Here is a 20,916-nt window from a genome sequence, read left to right as displayed (position 1 = left end):
GCTGTCGATTTGAGCATAAGGCTTTAAGGGTTTGTAACTGATGTTTTCTTGTGGTGATTAGAGTCTTCTTACTCGTTGGATCAAAAGCGTGAATCATTGGAACAATCGGATTCGGAGCTAGCTATCGATTTTGGCAAAAAGGTAAGGGTTCAAAGGCTTTTTAGGAACATGGTTTGACTTTGGTTGAGCAAGTTTTGGGTTTAGTGATTACGGTTTATAAATAAGAATTGTACTAATCAATTGTAGGACATCGAAAGGGATCTCGGTAGCAGTCGTCGCGAATCAGGTGTGTACCGAACACCCTTTCTTAGTTCAATTCGACAAAAGCCGAAATGCCGAAATTCTAGAATTTCATGGGCTTGTGAGTATGCGAATGCTCTCAAGACGTAGAGTAATTGTTAGATCTAGCACCGCAAGGTGGTAAGTAAGTTTGTGTGACGTCTTAACGTACTTCGGAAAAAGAGGGCCTCGATGGGCCAAAACTGGGCCCAATGGGCTTACGGACCAATATGGGTAAGAGATGGGCAAAGTAGCCTGTTAGTTAGATGGTGGAACCAAATTGCATAAAACTGCTAAAAATTACTGAAATAGCTTGTGTAGTTGCCTAAGTACGAAATTACCCCTAAAGAGCATAATTACCGAAATACCCCTAGGGTTTAAATTAGCTAAACTGCATGATTGATTAATACTGTATTGTACATGATATGCTTTATTAATATCTGTTGCATGGGATTGGGGTATTGATGGAGGAAGTATTGAAAGTGGTTCATCCACGTACTGGAGGCTTTGCCTCAACTTACTGATATTTGAGCAGCGTTGCTGCAACTGTGGAGTGTAGGGCTGGGTGGGTTGAGATATTCCCCACATGGAGTGTAGGGCTGGTACGGGGCAATGTAGCGGTTGGTGGGTTGAGTAGTCTCCCCAGTTGGGCTTGCATTCATTACTACTATTGTTACTTATGTTACTGAACTGGGCCTATGTGTGACAGCCCTAAAGTGACCCTAGTCGGGAAGTGGTTTCGGGGCCACAAAACTGAGTCATAAAAATAATTAGCTGTATATTTGATGCTTATTATATGTATATATGCATGTGTGAAAATTTCATGTTTGAATTTTGTCAATTGTAAGTGAATTTTATCAAATAGGACTTATGTGAGAAAATTTAGAAATGTGCTAGGCAAATGTGAAATGGCCTATTAATGCATGTTGTGAAAATGATGGGTTTGCATGTCAATTTACCCAAATTTAAGCTTAGTGGCCAGCCATGCTATGAGTGGAAACATGTCACAAACATGTTATGTTAGTGATGTATGTTAGGAAAAATAAAATAAGGAGTATGGGTAATAAAGAAATGGAAGAAAAAAAAAAGGAAAGAATGTGTGTGATTGTCTCCCCCCCATTGCCGTGAGTGGAAGAAAAGAAAACAAAAAAAAAAGTGTTCATCCTTTGGTTCATCCTTGGCCGAAAATTCTAAGGAAGAAGGAAGGAGTTCTTGCTTCATGTTTGGTTTGGAAGAGGATTAGGAGGAGGTTCGGCCATACTTGTATCTAGATTAAGGTATGTTGATGTTGTGCCATGAGATTCATGCATGTTTTTAGTTGCTAGTTTGAGTTCTAATTAGCCATGGTTCAAATCTTTGCTATGTCATGGGGATGATATTCGGCCAAGGTGGATTTTGTGTTAATGTCATTGCATGCTAAATGTGAAGCTTGTTAATGATACATGTGATGGTGGATTGATTAACTCTTGGATTTTCTTTTTAGCATTTTTGAGTGAGACATTAAGTTCTTTGTTTAACCATGATCAAAATTGAAATGGTAAGGTGTTGTGATGTATTCGGCCATGGTATATCCATAAGTATGATTTATGCTTATTGCATGGTAGGTAAGATTTGTGTTTTGGATTTATGTTTATGTTTGGTTATAATCAACCTTGTGATTTGGCTCTTACACATATATATATGTTTGCACATGATGTATTGGCATGACATATATAATATCTCAAGGTATATATTTTCATATGATGGTGTTTCGGTTATGGAGTAAATGATGAATGCGTATTGAGTTATAATATGTAATGCATTAGTTAGTAAAATGTATGCCATTTGTGTGTGGTATTAAGTATATAATTGGCCTCAACATAAACATGCATATTCGGCCACATAAATGAGTACATAGGTTGATGTGTTTGTTCGGCCATAGGTAAGCATATTGAAGGATTTATCTTGACTTAGAAAATTTGGCTAAGGAGAATACTAACTAATGTGTTGAGTTTGATTCATGATTCTGTACATATGTGACTTTGATGTCTAATGAATTATATATGGGCTAAGTACCTTGAGTTCCTCTTTTCGATGCTCAAATGATTAAATCAATTTATTTGTTAAATTAAGCTCAAGAGCAAAGGGGAACTAAATCCGATAAAGGGAAGGAAAAAGTGGTCGAATAGCCATCGAAATCGTTCGACAACATCCGAGGTAAGTTTTCGAGTAATGGAACTTAGATTATGATTTGATTAGATAATATTTTAAGCGAATCAAAATCATGCTCTTTGTATGCGGCTATTGAGCCGAAATTGCAAGTGTGATAAGTGTCTTGTGTTTGAGCTTTGGTAATGAAAATGAAATACGGATGTGTCATGATTTATTGATAAATGTGCATGGTTATTCGAATGATGTCCGGGCTAAGTCCCGAAGGCTTTGTGCTAAGTGACTATATCCGGACTAAGATCCGAAGGCATTTGTGCGAGTTACTAATTCTGGGCTAAGCCCGAAGGCATTGGTGCGAGTTACTAAATCCGGGTTAAGTCCAGAAGGCATTTGTGCGAGTTACTATAACCGGGCTATGTCCCGAAGGCATTTGAACGAGTAGCTATATCCGGTTAAATTTCGAAGGTACGTGATTCGGGAATGAGCGATCTTGCTGTAAAAATTTCAGTTAATACGCTTGTAAAATCCCAACAATGAGGTATGTTTCGTGTGTGCATTGGAATAGTTGATTCCCTTCGAATAATATTCGCTCAGTAAATTTATGAGTTTCCGGCCTTGGCTAAGTTGATCTTTTGTGTGTGAATATAAGGGTTGGTAATGTGAAGTAATTATGATATTGAGAATTTGTGCATATGAAATTATCCGTTTAGTTATATGAATGCTATACTTCAGTTGTGCTTAAATTCTTTGCTCAAACTTACTAAGCACTAAATGCTTACTCCGTTTCTTTGATTCTCTGTTTTATAGATTTTGGTTTGTCAGCTATCGGACTTGGGAATTTTGAAGTCGAAGTCGCCCACACTATCAAAGCCCCTTTTGGTACACTTTTGGTTGAACTTTGAAATGGCATGTATAGGACTACCCTCTTTGTTGTGGGTCATGGACCCTTTGGATTTGTATAATTTTGGATAGCCATGCGAAAATGGCTTATATATGTTTGAGCATAATGTTATAATCATTTGGTATGGATATGGTTATTGAGAGGTGTGGATATGCTTAACAAGGATTGGCCATGGGAATGGTTAATCACTATCATAAATTGTGCTATTTATGCTAAAAGGGCTAGTTGAATCATGGAAACTATGAAATAGGTAAAGTCTACCTTAAAGGCAGATGCTGACAGCAGCAGTGATGTAGATTTGGAAAATCACTAAAAATAGTAGGAATGGAATTAAATAGTGAATAAATTATGTAAACGAACCTTGATGAATCTATTTTCATAGGAAAGTAATGAAATGATTATATGAACAGTATGTTAAGAGATATTCAGGTTTTCGTGAGACAGGGCCAGAACGGTTTCTGGATTCCCTTTACCGACTTTGGAAATTCATTATAAATTAACCAGAGATAATTAGAAGTCATGCCATATATTCATAGATTCCTTTTTGAGTCTAGTTTCTATATAAACAAACGGCATCAGTATTGAAGCCCTGTACAGGGAGATATCCAAGTCGTAATGCGCAAAGGTCAGTGTAGTCGATCCCTGTAACATGGGAGACTTTGACTAATAAAATGTACTAATTGGCCCGACCAAAAATTCTAGAAACAAATTTGTAGATGCATATATGAGTCTAGTTTCAGGGAAAAATCACGAAACTGATTTTCGAGTTGTGAAACTCAAGATATTATTTTTAAGGTGACAGTGACGCAGTTAGCCAGCTTGCCTGGAAAATTTAAAATGGATTGTGCAAAGAAGTGATTTAAGTCTGCAAACCCCTCGTGTCCGACTCCGGCGACGGACTCGGGTACGGGGTGTTACACTATGGGCCACACTGTTATGTAAAAGGGGCTAAGGCCTTGCTACTGTATTCTGAAAAGGGCTTCGGTCCACTGTGTACTGTTATCTGAATAGAGCTTAGGCCCAATGGGCTCGAGCTGATTTGGGCTTGGGATGGGTTTTTTTATGCACTGAGTTTCCCAAACTCACCCCCTTTTCCCTTCCATCCTTGCAGGTGAGCCCTAGTTGGTGGACTTGGAGCTGGGCGGGATTCGGAGTGGCCACATGTTTTCTGCAAATTCGTTTTCTTCTGGTGAACTAGATTTTCCATATTTTTCGTTTATGGTTTTGGGATTTTGTAATAAGGCCGCTAATTATTTTTATGGTTTGGGTTATTTTTTATTATTTAATTCTATTATGATAAAATTGATCTATGATAACTAACGAAATAGATTAGCTCTAGGACGCGTTTTCAAAAACATTAAGTGATTTCAAAATAACACGAATACGAATAAGACTTCCGCTAAGCATACGTTTTCAACCTTAATCACTTTCTTAAGATGGACATAACCAAACGGTTTTCTCAAAATTATACGAGATGTTAGAGTGTGGCAATGGCGGTGTGCGTGTCTAGGATTGGATCCGAAGGGAGCTTGGTACTTAAGCAGTTCGACGGACTCACCTCCTCTTCTTTCTGGTTTCCTACCTGGTGCACAGCTTCCGTTCACTTTAACCTACTTTTAAAAGTGTCTTTTACAACACCAACTAAATTTTTCCAAACTAAGTAATACGGAATGTTTTGAACGCTTCGATGTGGCGCATCAGATCCGGTCATAACGTCTAGGCCGGGTTTGGGGTGTTACATTATTAGCTATGAAATTTGATAGTGGAGGTCCTTATGTTGTAATTAGACCATTTGAATTATAAGTGGACAAGTATGGACAAGTATTAAGTTATTTTTATGTTTTATAACCGAGGTTAATTTTGGTCTTTAGTTATTAAGTTAAAATAAATAAAACAAAACAAAATCATCACCTAATGTCATCATCTTCAACCAAAATTCACAAGGAAGAAAGCTATTTTCATGCTAAAATTTTGGCAACCCTAATATCTTCAATTAGATATGTATTTTGTCTTGGGTTTTAATGATTTCTATGTTTTTGAGATCGTTGCAACTAGGTCTGGCTAGCCTAAGGACTAATTTGCAAAACTGTTAAAGATTTGAATGTTTCCATTGATGAATAAGCATGTATTTTGAAGTTTCTTGATAGATTATGAATGCTTGTTGATAGATATACAAGTTTTGTTAAATGATTTTAAATGAAACTGCAAATTAAGGGCTAAATTGTCAAATGTGTAAATTTAGGGGTTAAAATGTGAAATAAATGAAAGTTTTGGGCTGCTATAAGCATGATAAATATTCTGATAGGCTTGGGTTATGATGAAATTAAATGAATTTTTTTATGAGCCTAGGGACTAAATTGTAAAATTGTTGAAATATTAGAGGCAAAAGTGTAAATGTGATTTAATGAGTGTTTTGGATTAAATTGAATAGAGAGATAATTGAATAAGTTGAATTTGATATTAATAGATCAAGAAAAGTGAAATACGGATTTAGATCGGGGAAAGAATAAAGTCTCAGATTAGTTGACTCGTGTCGTTGTTTTTACGTCCAAGGTAAGTTCGTATGTAATAAGCATTGATATAATTATGTTTTAAATGCTTTGATATTATATGAATTGTGAATTCAACTCTACGGATATGTTCGAAGGTATTGAAAATCCCAATTGAACCTTAGTAATAGATTATGATACTAGTGTCATGTCATTAGGGGATACATTGATTTGGCTATGGGCCATGATATTAGCACTTTAGGTGCGAGTCACTTTAATTTGGCTTTGGGCCATGATATTGGAATTTCGGGTGTGAGCTTCACTGATTTGGCTACGGGCCATGATATTAGCACTTCAGGTGCAAGATATATTGAGTTGCCTTCGGGCCATGATATTGGCACTTAGTGTGCGAGACTCCTGAGTATCCGACCTCTATTCCAAATGGTTCAGTGGGTATATTAAAGATGTGAATTGATGAGAAATAGATACATATCAGTACATGTATGTACGAAAAACTATTTGAACAATGAGTTAAAGGAAGTTGAGAGTTTACGATTATTTATGTGGTTAAATTCTATAATAACTTGGTGATTAATGTTTAAATGGTATGTTATTTATTTTGAAATGTAAATGAATGGTAATATTTATTTCTTATTTTCATACGAGCTTAGTAAGCTATAAAGCTTACATTGTTTATTTTCTTGTGTTTTATAGTGATTTCTAAGCTAGCTCGATTTGGGGATCGTCAGAGACTACATCACACTATCAAGCTATCAATTTGGTACTTTTAAGCTTATGTTTTGGTTATATGGCATGTATAGGGTTTTGGTCATTTTGATTATGAGTTAGTAAAGATTTTGGCCATTAGAACTGGCTTGTAAATGTTTATGTTTTGACTTGTAAATATAGCCATGAGAGTTGGCTTAATTTGGTTGTTTTGGTTATGTATAAATAAGTATAAATATGTGCATATATGTTTTGTGTTGTGAGTTTATGGATGAATATATAATGCTTGGGAATTATAAACATTAGGATGTTAAGTGGTTGATTTTAGAGTAGTTACATACTTGTGGTTTTGATACAAAATGATGCAAGTTAGAAGTGTATAATTAGTTGATTTATAAATGTGAATTGGTATAAATGCTATATCCTGTATTTGCAATTTGTGTGCATGGAGAATGAGAGAATAGAATGTGCATAAGGTATGGCTGAATTGGTTAATTAAAATGCCTTTTAATGTTATGTCCTGGTGCCATTTGGGTTAATATAGGTGTGCACAAGTTTGGGTGGCAAAATGGCATGGTAATGTCCACACGGGTAGAGACACGAGCGTGTGTCTTAGTCGTGTGTGATACACGGTCATGTACGTGGCCGTGTGTCTCCTGAAGTTAAAATTAAAATCAAGTTAGTATGCTCCACACAGCCTCACACACAGTCGTGTGACTTGGCTGTGTAGCATAAGTCAGTATACCCTAAAGCTTTGGCACGACCTAGCACATAGCTTGGCACACGGGCTAGCCACATGGGCGTGTGTGCTTGTCGAGTGACCAAAGTCAGAGAGTTACACGAGGTTAGACACGGGCTGGGACACAACCATGAGCGTGTCTGTTGGTGTGTCACGACCGGGCCACATGGGCGTGTGTCCCTTATTTTTGAGAAAATTTCATAAGTGTCAAAAAGGTTTCCAAAGTTATCGGTTTAGTTCCAAACCACTCCCAATGCATGTTAGGCTCGTATTAGGAATGAAATGTTTGGTTATAAATGAATTGTGTATAAATTGAATAAATGTATGAGAAGTGAATGTTTGAATGTGTTATAAGTCTGGTAATGCTCTGTAACCCTATTTCGGTGTTGAATACGGGGAAGAGTGTTACATTTGTTGGGATGAGAGCTATGGTTTAGTGGATTCTCAGACTAACATAGCGTGTGTGAGAGTCTAGCTATACATGCCATATATAACCTATGATAGTGTGATAACTCCTGACATTTTAAAATGTATCGTCATATAGTAAATGGACCCCTATCGAGTTCTGGCTGCTTTAATGTTGAGAGTAATGCACCAGCTCCTGCTCAAGGGACAACACCATCAGAATCTAGACCTGTAACGAGTAGTCACGAAGGAGAGGCTAAAGAAGCCTTTTTCCAAATGATGAATGAATGGTTCACACAATATGTCTGGACAAATCCGGCTGCTCAACAACCTCCACCCCCACCTAATCCTCAACCGGTTCCCATAGCTTCTCAAGTTGTGGAACTTCAATGATTGATTAAGCCACCAGTTGATAAGATTCAAAAATACAGAGCTAAAGAGTTTAGATCTACTGTTGATGATGATCTCGAGAGAGCTAAATTTTGGCTTGAAAACACTGTTAAGGAATTTGATGAGTTGTTGTGTACGCCAATCGAGTGTCTAAAATGTGCTATATTGTTACTGAGGGACACTGCGTATCAGTGGTGGAACACATTAGTATCTATGGTATAGAGAGAAAGGATTACCTGGGAATTCTTTCAAACTGAGTTCCAAAAAATATATATATATAAGTCAGCGGTTCCTTGATCAAAAGCACGAAATGTAACAGCCCAGTTTTAGCTTAAATCAAAACAGTGGTTTCGGAACAAAAAATTTGAGATCAAAAAATTATTTAAATTTTATTTTTGGTGTTTATAACATGTGATTATATAGTGTGAAAGTTTCGTGAAATCATTTTGGCGTTTGAGTGCTTAATTTGACGAAAGGACTAAATCGCGTAAAATGAAAAAGTAGCATGCTATAAGTTAAGAATGTCTATTTGCTATGGTTGATTAAATGTGAAGTCCTTATGTTTTGAATAGACCATTGATAGTGGGAATAGACATAAATGGGCATGTATTAGGTAATTTCATAACAGTTTCATTAAGGGTAAATTAGTAAAAATGCAAAATAACATATAATAACTAAAACAAAAGCCATATCATCTTTATTTCTTCATCTATGGCCGAATCTTAAGGGGAAAAATAAAGCTTCCATGTTCATCTAGGGTTCAGTCCTTTGAATGTTAGATTGAGATCAAGAAAGAAAGAAATCGGATTTAGATCGGGGAAAATTGAAGGTTATTGAGTAATCGATCCGATTCGTCAATTTCGACTACGAGGTAAGTTCGTATGTGGTAATTTCATTATAAATGTATATTATATGCTTTGGTATTGCATAAAATGTGATTGATAGATTACAAATAATGTTTGAATGGTGAATACGACTATACAGATTTGTTCGACAATGAAATCGACAAGTGAAACTTCCCGATTGAACCTTAGGAATAGTTAAGATGCTAATGACATGTCATTAGGTTAATGTATTGGCTTCGGGCCATGATATCGGCACTTCGGGTGCGAATAATACCTTGATTTTGCTATGGGCCATGGTATAGGTATTCAGAGAGGAGTTACCTTGATTTGGCTACAGGCCATGGTTTAGGTACTCCGAGATAAGTTACCTTGATTTTGCTACAGGCCATGATATATGTACTTATTGATTGTAATCCTTGAGTATCCAATTTCTATTCTGAATGGTTTAATGGGTAAAGAATGACGTAGTTGAGAAAGAGGTTAGTACGAGGTGGTACAGGTATGTATGGAACCTATTTGAGTATTACATTGAGAAAGTTTAATGAGATGGTATTTAATCATATTATGAGACATGATAAAAGATTGTGGTCAATGTGATTTGATTCGGTAATATGAATAGTTAAATTGCATTTATCTGATGAATAGAGATATTCACTTACGAACTTACTAAGCTATAAAGCTTACTGTGTGTTATTTGTCTATGTTTTATAGATAATCAAAGCTAGCTCAGACTCAGGGATCGTCAGGAACCGTCATCACACTATCAACCATTTTGGTACTTTTGAATCCTAGTAAATATGGTGTATGGCATGTATAGGCTAGTGTTATCTTGGTATGTTTTGAGTTATGATATTAGCCATGAGATTTGGCTAGAAAATATTAGTGTTTGTTGGGCTATATAAGTTGGCTTGTGAATGATGCTAATATTGAATGTGAATTTGACTTATGATTTGTGTTCATATATGTGCTTGTGGTATATATTTTGGCTATGTGATTGGCAAGTTTATTATGGAAATTGAGATGGTTTGGTGATTATGAGATTGGTTGTTTATCAATGGCATGTTTTGGTAATTAATAGAAATGGTGAAATGATATGCTTGAAACATTGGATTTGGTATACTTGTATATTGATTGATGAATTTTGGTTGCATATTTGTGACTTAAATTGGTACCATTTGAGCTTATGTAGGTATATGCAAAAAGGGTGGCAATTTGTCTTTGCAAATAGCCTATTTTTGTCTACACGAATAGAGACACGAGCGTGTGTCTCAGTCGTGTGTGACACACGGTCATGCTACATGGTCATGTGTGACACACGGTCATGCTAGATGGTCGTGTGTCCCCTGCGGTACCCTTCGAATTTAAGTCAATATACCCTACAAGTTTACATGGTTTAGAAACATGGGCGTGTCTATTGGCCATGTGTGGCACACAGGCTGGCACACGGGCGTGTGGCTGGTCGTGTGACCCAAGTCGGTAGTCCCTCTAGTTTTCCCTTGGCCATGGCATACGGGCATGTTCTCGACTGTGTGGTGTAAGTTAGTATGTTTGCCCTGTTCTCGCACGACTTGTGACACGGGCGTGTCTAGTGGTTGTGTGAGGCACATGGCCTATTCATACGGGCGTGTAACCCTTAAATGCATGAAAATTTTCTAAGTTTCTCAAAGTTTTCAAATGTTATTGGTTTAGTCCCAAACCTCTTCTAAGCATGTTTTAAGGCCTCATAGAGCCTTATAAGGGACAATGTGAACGTGTTGGATGGGTTTTATATATGAATGCATAAATGCACATGAATGATGTGTATGTGAATGATGTGTATTGATCGGTAATGCCTCAAAACCCTATTTTAGCATCAGATAAGGGTTAGGGGTGTTACATTTTATTAGTATCAGAGCTACGGTTTATTCGATTTTAGGACTAGTGTAACGAGTGAGAGTCTAGCTATACATGCCATATATATAAACTACGATAGTGTGATGATTCCTGATAGCTTAAATTGTTTTTTCGTATAGTAAACGGATCCCGAACGAGCAATAGCTGATGATGTGGAAAGTAAAGTGCCCGTTCCCACTCAAGGGATAACGCTTATTGAATTTAGACCCTTGTTGAATAGTCACGGAGGTAAGGCTAAAAAACCCTTTTTCCATATGATGAACGAATAGTTCACGCAATACATTCGTACGAATTTGGCTGCTCAACAACATACACCATCATCTGTTCCTCAACAAACCCTTGTAGTTTGATGATCGCTAAACTAGCTAAAATTTCGACTAAGGCAAGTGCTCCTATCGAACAGTAGTACAGTTATGGTAAGACCAGAAATATCGTATCCACGATGACTAAAAGTACTAGTAACTACTATCTTTTTATTATCTAGCCTAACAATTAAGAGAATTTTTAATCTAAAACTAATTATCTAATTAACTAAGATTGCGACAGAGATTAAAATTGGAAAATACTTTTGGAAAAAATGATGGAGAAGACAATACCTAAGGAAGAATTCACCTAGACTTCACTTTTTACCTCTGAATTAGATGATTTATTCACTTGGCTTAATCTGTAGGATTCCCTGATTTATGCTAATATCCCTCGAGACTAAAAACAACTGACTCTAGGTTGATTAATCAAAATCTATTTCTAATTAAAACCCCTATAGTCGCATTAACTCGATCTATGGATTCCCTTATTAGATTTGACTCTAATCCAGAAGATTTATGTCATCCTATCAATAGGATTGCATGCAACTCTGCTTAATTATGAACGATCTACTCTTAAACAGGGACTTTTGCTTCACTGAATAAGCACATCAAAAACCTGAATTAATATCCTGGAATATTAAAGCAAGGGTTAAATCTCACAGTTAAGAATAAGAACAAGTATTTATCATATAATTCAAAGAGTAATAAGATTTATCTTAGGTTTCATCTCCTTTCGGTATTTAGGGAGTTTAGTTTATAATAATGGAAAACATCTCAAAAAGTAGAAAGCAACAAAACATAAAGAAACCCAAAGAACTTCTAGGAAATTAGATGGAAATCTTCAGTCTTGATGTAGATCCTCCTTCTGAGCTAATCCCGATGGCTGTTCTCGAGCATTTTATGCCTTCTATTCTCCTTGCCACCCTTCGATCCTCTTCTAGCATGTTTATATAGACTTTAGAATGCCTCAAAACCTTCAAAATTAACATTTTTCGAGTAGAATTAGACTTGGGCTCGATAGCGACACGGCCGTGTGCCACACCCTTGTGAAGATGCTCAGGCCGTGTGTAATTTTGACTTGGTTTAGTGTCAACACGGCCATGACACACGGGTATTTGGATCACCCGTGTGGAAGTGCTTAGGCCGTGTGAAACACTAAATTAGGCCCAATTTGTCCGTTTTTGGCTCGTTTCTCGCACTTTTTGATATCCTAAGCTCTCCTGAGTATAAAACATGAAATTAAAGGATTAAGAGCATCAAATTCACTAAAACCAAGGAAAAATCATCCATAAATATACCAAGCATGGGGTAAAAATATGTATATATTATGGTTTATCATAGTTCCTCAAGCTACATATCAGATGCAATTGAACAAACCAACAGTAGATAAGATTCGGAAACACGGGGCTGAGGAGTTCCGGACTACCGTGATGATGATGCTGAGAGAGCTAAGTTTTGGCTCGAGAACAAGATTCAAATATTCAATAAATCATCTTGTACTCTTGATGAATTTATCAAATGTGTGATATCTTTACTTAGAGATAATGTGTACCATTGGTGGAAAACATTGATATCTGTAGTTTCGAGGGAACGGGTCACCTGAGAGTTCTTCCAATCTGAATTCCAAAAGAAGTATATAAGTTAATGATTTCTTGATCAGAAACATAAAGAGTTTCTAGAATTGAAATAAGGCCAGATGATTGTGATCGAGTACGAAAGAGAATTTGTACAACTGAGCAAATATGCTCAGGAATATGTTTCTACCAAAGAGATTATTTGTAAGCGGTTCATTGATGGGTTGAATGAACATATAAAAATTGTAGTTGGGATTCTAGAAATCAAAGAATTTGTTGTTTGAGTTGAATGGGCTTGTAAAGCCGAAGATCTCAGCAAAGAGAAGAGGAAAGTAGATTCAGAGGCTAAAGATACCAAAAAAAGATCGATGAGTGCTATCACTCTTCATCAAAGAAATCCAGAGATACGTATACTCACCTGAATTTTTCGATTGAATATTCGAACAGAGATAGTAGAAAACAACACATTGGTTATAAAGCTCAAGCTATATCAGTAGCTAGTGTTGGCAGTGTAAGAGACAATAAACCCGAATGTAAGCATTTTAGACAACGACATTTCAGAGAATATTGGAATAAAAGTAATAAAGCTTGTTACAAATGTGGTTGGTTAGAACACTTCATCTGTGATTTCCTAGAGTTAGGTGAGAAAGACAAAGTTCAGAATGTGAGATCAAGTAATATTGCTGCTAGAGGGAGACCACCCTGAAACACTGGAAATACAAGTGGTAACCGAAGTGTTTCGAGAGATTCTGTTGTGAGATTTGAGGCACGATCACCTACTCGAGCTTATGCTTTACGTGTACGGGAGGAAGCATCTTCTCCAAACCAAGGAAAAATCATCCATAAATATGCCAAGCATGGGGTAAAAATATGTATATATTATGGTTTATCAAATATCCCCACACTTAAGCATTTACTTGTGCTCAAGAAAAATCCTCAACTCACAATTAAAATAAATCCTTCTCAAATTATAATTCTAATCAATAATGTTCGAAATAATCCATAAGTAATCATACGTTAAGAGCTTTAACTATAAGAACATTAAAGTTTCAAACAATCCAAATTGAGCATTTCAATCATAAAATCATAGGTATCCCCCTCTATCTAAGTAATTACCTTTAATTCCAAATCGACAAGGGTTGACATCCTCACTAAATATTCACTTAAATCACTCAAAGTGTTTAAGGTTCAATAATTAAGCACTCAATAGTCAAACATGAAAAGTTATTACCATAGGCTTGCATGAAAATCAAATCTCCGCCACTATACTTGAGATGATACACGAATCAAAAGGTCTTTAACCGGGTTGTAATAGGGCTTGGGTTAAAGGTGTGGATAAAGGCTAAAAAAGAGGGTTAGAATCGGGATTAATTTAATAGATTACCAAACTTAGAAAAACAAAGCTAATCACTGAATTACAAACAAGTGCCAGAGTTAACACTAACCAAAACTAATGAAGTGAGCTTTTATCTCAATATGATAACTTATCCAAGCTCTTTACAACAATATGTAATTTGAATGGATGTAAATATATGGGTTTTTTTTAAGAATAAGAACAAGTATAATAATGGAAAGTACATAATAAGAAATAACTCAGCAACTGGAATGAACGAACATAGTTAGGTAACTAATCAAATCAAATCTCGATAAAAAGGGAGTCAATGAGAAGGAAAAAATTCTTAACGAATCAAAAAGGGTTAAGTTGAGGGTTACTATTAAGGGGAAAATCAAGAAATAGTAGTTAAGGCTCAAAGGGGTTCACTAGGGGTCAATTATGTGGGTAGGCTTTTTGTGGAGTAAATGGGTTAAAACCTAAGTGCCTTTATCATTTTAGTATATCAAATCAAAGGTGTGGTCTCGATATGTATAATCAATGCAAGTTCTAGAATAGCAAATCAGTGTTGACACACTCATAGCCAATAAAATAAGTGAGCAAGAAAGATATATGCTCTAAAAGGCTCAAAATCTCACGACAATTATGAGTATTTGACGTCAATCCTGTAAATTCAAAACTTCAAGATAATGCCTCAATTCAGGGAAATAACCTAGCAATTTTAATTCTCAAAAGTCAACTTATCATGCTTGATCCTCTAATGTCTAAAAGTTTAAACAATCAATGCAGAGTTACCTATGATTTAATTCAAAACATATCAATAAAAATCATAAATTAATCAAAATTCATTCTAATAGTAATATAAGAGATTTATTTGAGAACAAGATAAAAATTCAAGGATTTTCTGATAATCATAAATAACCTCCCCACACTTAAGATGTACATTGTCCTCAATGTACAAAGTTAGATAATAATAATATAATCATAATATCAGAAGAGAGGGAGAGAAGCGAAACTGCTCTGAATTTTTGGATGAAATCCTTAGAATAGTAAAAGCCAGAGTTGTGGATAAGGCTAATGAAAGGTATGATTCTGAGTTGCTAATAAAAAAATAAACACAACTGTGGAAGAGAATTAAGGGATCACTCGATAATAACCATAAAGATAAACATAGTTCAAAATATAAAACATAAGTATTAAGAAAATTAAATAAAAGAAAAATAAAAATAAAAATAAAAATAAATAAAATAAATGGACTCAGAGGTCCTCATCGTTAGATGCGTCAGCGTCACGAGGTGGTGGTAGAGGCGAGATGTGGAAGTGCTCGCAGATCTGTTGCAGAGTTGCCTCAATGCTGTCGAACCTCACAAAACACTATTGCTCAAAGTGAGTGAGTCACTCGGATAAATTTGTCGATGTTGCAGCAGGAGGTCGATGACTCGGTGGTGGTGGTGGTGGTGGTGGTGGTGGTGGGTGTGGGTCCTCGTGAGTGGGAGGGACATCATTAGTAATGTCCTTTAGCTCATCCTGGTCATCAGAGTGAACGAGCTTGTACTGAGGGGGGTCAAATCCACAACGTCGCTTAATCATCCTCATATGGATCATACTAGATATTCCTTGTGGAGACATCTGGCCTACTAGGGTGAGTGCCGATGACATATTTGGAGTGTCGAAGTAGTCGAAGTGTCGAGCGAGGTGAGTTACGTAGGGGCCAAGGCAGATAGGGCCCCTCCTATGGCAGTCTGTCTGGTGGAAAAAAGCAAGGGCAATAAAGTATGCCAAATCAAATACATGACCAGTCGCCATGCTCCAAAGATAATATACGTCAGTAGTGCTTACAACTCCTGTGCTCTCTCTCCTACCAGTCAATGTGTGAGCTAATAAGGTGTGGATGTATCGTAGAGCTGGAGAAAGAGATGTCCCCTTTGACCAACTCGGGTCATAACAGATCTAACTAGCTGTGAGATCAGTCTAACAACATGAAGTTGAATAATGGATGTGACGGTGGAGGTGAAGAAAGTTATCGGCACCTATAAACTTGTCGGTGTAGATGCCCAAAGCTGCGCCAAACTCAGGGACGCTCATCTGTCGCACTAAGCCACCAAGTCAGAAAGTGATAGTACCGGCCTCGTCATGGGTATTCATCATATGCTGTAGATGGAACACAGTGCAAAAATCCAAGGTGAGCTTTGAATAGGTAGGCTCGATAATTACAAAGAACTGATCCCATAGGGCAGTGGTAATGAAAGCACGAACCTCATCAGTTAGTCCAACCTGCTCCAATGCGGCCCAGTCAATACAATAGCCCACTTCTAATGGTCGTACTCGAAGAAGCTGAAACAAGTCTTCTTGTGGGCGTAACGAGAATCGAAGCAGAGGATGACGAGCTTTGGTGGAGGCGCTCAAGGAGGTTGCGCCAGGACCCTTCCGCTTTTTCAAAGCAGGGACGACAGTTTTCTTTCGTCGTGTGTTTGTCATAGTGCACCTACAAAAATAAATTAATAAATACAATTTGATGAATGAATGTAATAGGCAATAAAATAAAGAATAAATAACCAAGTTCTGCCCAACAAGTAACTGAAATAGAAAATGAAATGAAAAGCAGAATGTGAATGAAATCAAAAAGGCAATAACCCTAAAAATTTATGCCAAATATTTCCAATCTCCAAACGTATTCAAGCATAGACAAAATTAGCAGAAAGGACTAAACTAAACAAGACTCAACACATCATTAAAGTAGTAATAAGAATAATAGGTTAATAAACAACTTAAAATAAAGCAGTAAGAAAGAATATAAAAAAATAATGATTAATAACAAATAAGAATAAGAAAGATAATAAAATAAACATGATAATAATAATAATGAAATAAATGACTAAAAAGGAGAAAATATAAAAGAAAGGAAAAACAAAACCAACGATGAGTAGTGGTCTTAGTGTCTCGGTGGTGACCGGGCGGGGTGGACGGCGAGGGCAGCGGTGGCGGTGGTGGCTCGTCGGCAGACGGCATGGGGGGTAGTGCGAATGGCTGGGGCATGGGGTGTGAACGGACTGGTGGGCATGCGGGTAGGGGGAAGTGGGAGGGAGGGAAAAGAGAAAGAAAGGGAAGAAGGAGGAAAGAGGGAGGAGAAAGGAAAGAAAGAGAGGGGAAAGAGGAGAAGGGTGGCCAGAATAGGGGACGGATGGCAAGAGGGCTGTGGCAACTAGGGCTTGGGGGGAAGATTTGAGAGGAAGAAGACAAAGGTAAAGTTAGGGTTGGGGGTTTAAAAGGGACACAGTCATGTGAGCCTCGTGTTGGGCCACACGGTCGTGTCATAGGCTTGTGTGGCTCGTGTCCAGCCAATGTTTATCACAAAAATTTAATGACCATTCGTCACACGGCCCAGGACATGCCCGTGTGACCACACGGCCGTGTCGCACGACCATGTTCTACGTTGTTCACTTCTCCCACGCCTGTGTGGTCTCCCACACACCCGTGTGTTCGAACACACGGACATGTGCCCTACCGTGTAAGTCACTAACTTGTTTAAAATTTGAAAAGTAAGCTTTAGGTTTCACACGGCCTAGGACACGCCCGTGTATCCAGGTCGTGTGGTCCACACGCCGTGTCGCACGCTCGTGTGGATTTTTCACAGGCCGTGTTTATGTCGATTTTGGGAAATTTCGACCCTGTTTCCACACGGTCGAGGACACGCCCATGTGTCTAGGTCGTGTGGGTCACTGTACTTGTATAAAAAGACAAAAAATAGATAGAATAAACGGGTTAGTGGTGTTAGTGTTCAGGTTGCCTCCCGAGAAGTGCTTGTTTAGAGTCTAAGCTTAACTTTACCTTGTGGGACTGTTAGGCGGGGTCGTGGAGCCGTAGCTTCTCTCCATTGTCTTTAAAATCCTCACCGTTATAAAGTTTAAGATGATGTCCATTTACCTTGAAAGTTTCAAAGTCAATATGTGTTACCTCGACTGTACCATGTGGGAAGATATTCAGTACCATGAAGGGAATCGTTCTATCTATATCGTGTTCTGAACTAGCAATTCTAGGGTCTTTTTCATCTATCAATACTTTTTCCCAGACCTTAAATTGCGTTGTTTCATTCCTACACCTATCATAGTGCCGCTTTGGTTCACCGTGTGCTTTTGGTTTCTCCTTGACATGTGTTCGCCATTCGTCTAGTTCATCAAGCTGAAGCCTTCGTTCTTCGTGAGTCGCTCTGTTTTTGTTGCATGGGTTACAGTAAGGCTCCATCACGTTCTTCCTATGGGACTCCTGCAGTTTGAGTTACAACATTATTCAAATCAACCGAACTTAAAAAATCATCTCGATTACTAGATATTTTAGCAGAATCACGAGCTTGAAGTTTAATCGTGTCATCACCAACACGAAGTAGTAATTCACCTGTGCCAACATCGATTATAGTTCTAGCAGTTGCTAAAAAGGGCCTTCCTAAAATTAAAGGTACGTCACTATCCTCGTCCATGTCTAGAACAACAAAGTCAACTAGGAATATAAATTTATCAATTTTGACCAGAATGTCTTCAATAATACCCCTAGGAAATCTAATTGTTTTATCTGCCAATTGAATGCTCATCCTAGTTTGTTTGGGTTTCCTAATACCTAGTTGTTTAAATATTTTATAGGGTATGACATTAATACTTGCCCCTAAATCAGCCAAAGCATTGTTGACAGTTAAACTACCAATTAAGCAAGGAATCGTAAAACTCCCTGGATCCTTCAACTTGTTGGGTAGCCTACTCTATAGAATGGCTGAGCAAACTGCGTTCAACTCCACATGCGACGTATCATCCAACTGTCACTTATTTACTAAAAGCTCCTTTAAAAATTTAACTGCGTTTGGCATCTGCGAAAGAGCTTCAATAAATGGTAAGTTAGTATGTAAATTTTTTAATAATTTAAGGAATTTACCGAATTGTTCGTTTGTGTTGTCTTTCCTTGTCGTATTGGGGTATGGCACACGAGGTTTATACTTTTTACTTACATCAACCTTATCGTTATCTACCATATTGTCTTACCTCAGTTTCGGTTCATCCTCAACTAACCCTTTATCCTTGTGCACAGTAATGGCATAAAGTTGCTTCATTGGGTTAGTTTCAGTATTACTTGGTAGGCCACCTTGTGGTCGTTCAGAGATCAACTTAGCAAGCTGTCCTATTTAAGTTTCGAGCCCTTGAATCGACACTTGTTGATTCTTAAGTGCTATTTCGGTATTCTGAAAAAGAGTTTCCGACACCAAGATGAAATTTGTAAGCATCTCTTCAAGGTTTGGTTTCTTCTCTTGTTGGTAAGGTGGTTGTTGAAAACCTGGAGGATGTTGTGGCCTTTGATTTCCCTGACCACCCCGCGAGAAATTCGGATGGTTCCTCTAACCTGCATTATAAGTGTTACTATACGGGTTATTTTGAGGTCTAGAATTATTACCAATATAGTGGAATTGTTCCTCATCGGTGCTATGGTTGAAGAACTGATAATCTGTATTGTGTGCTCCTCCTCCATCTGAATCACACCTCATCACTGGATGTACCTGAGTAGAACCATACAAACCATCAATCTTTTTATTCAAAAGTTCTACCTGGTTAGATAGCATAGTGACCGCGTCGACATTAAAAACGCCGGCAGCTTTTTTTGGCTTTGTCCTCATGACTTGCCACTGATAATTATTCAGTGAAATCTATTCTATGAACTCATAAGCTTCCTCAGGTGTCTTATTATTGATAGTTCCACAAGCAGCTGCGTCAATCATTTGTCTAGTCGAGGGATTCAAACCATTGTGAAAAGTTTGAACTTGTAGCCAAAGAGGTAACCCATGGTGAGGCACCTTCTCAATAGATCTTTGTATCTCTCCCATGTATCATAAAGTGTTTCTAAATCCATCTGCACAAAAGAAGAGATATCATTCCTTAATTTAGTCGTTTTAGCCGGTGAAAAATATTTAAGCAAAAATTTTTTGGTCATTTGTTCCCAAGTGGTGATTGACCCTCGTGGTAATGAGTTCAACCACTGTTTAGCCTTACTCCTCAATGAGAATGGAAAAAAGTGAAGGCGAATGGCATCGTCAGAAACGCCATTGGTCTTAAAGGTGTTGCAGAATTCCAGGAAATTTTCTAAATGAGTGTTTGGATCCTCGTCTTGCAAACCATCAAACTGAACAAACTGTTGTATCATTTGAATCGTGTTAAGTTTCAGTTCAAAATTATTTGCAGCAACAGCAGGTCTAATGATACTTGATTCAGTTCCTGTTAAATTAGGTTTAGCATAATCATACATAGTACGAGGAACAGGATTTTGATCTACTGGATTTGCAGCAACCACAGGAGGTAGCAGATTATTCTGATTATTAGTCATCTCCTCGATTGTAGTATGGATATTGTCCTCTCGCTCTTCCTCTATGTATTGTAGGCTTCGCCTTATTTCTCTTCGATTTCTGTGAGCTGTGCTCTCGATCTCACTATCAAAAACCAAAGGTCCTGATGGGTTTTTTCTAGTCATAAACTATAAAAACCTGTCAGAAGTAGAGAAAAGAAAATTTAGTAAATAAAAAAAATTAAATTGCAATAAAAGTAAAAATAAAAATGGCTAAAGTAATAAAAATTAAGTGTTCCTAATATCTTAGTCCCCGACAATGGCGCCAAAAACTTGATGGTTGCTAAACTAACTAAAAATTCGACTAAGGCAAGCACACATATCAAACATTAGTATAGTTATGGTGAGACCGGAAATATCATATCCACGAGGACTAAAAGTACTAGTAATTACTATCTTTTTATTATCCAGCCTAACAATTAAGAGAATTTTTAATCTAAAACTAATTATCTAATTAACTAAGATTGCGACAGAGATTAAAATTGAAAAATACTTTTGGAAAAGAAGACAATAC

The 20,916-nt window shown here is 37.3% G+C and overlaps 1 non-coding gene across 1 annotated transcript; it reads left to right on the top strand.

Annotated features, from left to right (window-relative positions):
• Positions 1-19,840: 19,840 nt before the first annotated feature.
• On the top strand, positions 19,841-19,946 carry LOC121205200 (small nucleolar RNA R71). Its single transcript, XR_005900285.1, has one exon. It is a non-coding gene; the product is annotated as a small nucleolar RNA R71 (small nucleolar RNA).
• Positions 19,947-20,916: the final 970 nt, after the last annotated feature.

This window comes from Gossypium hirsutum, chromosome A08, assembly GCF_007990345.1.
Source record: "Gossypium hirsutum isolate 1008001.06 chromosome A08, Gossypium_hirsutum_v2.1, whole genome shotgun sequence".
NCBI lineage: Eukaryota > Viridiplantae > Streptophyta > Magnoliopsida > Malvales > Malvaceae > Gossypium > Gossypium hirsutum.
This window is presented reverse-complemented; position numbering and strand designations above follow the sequence as displayed.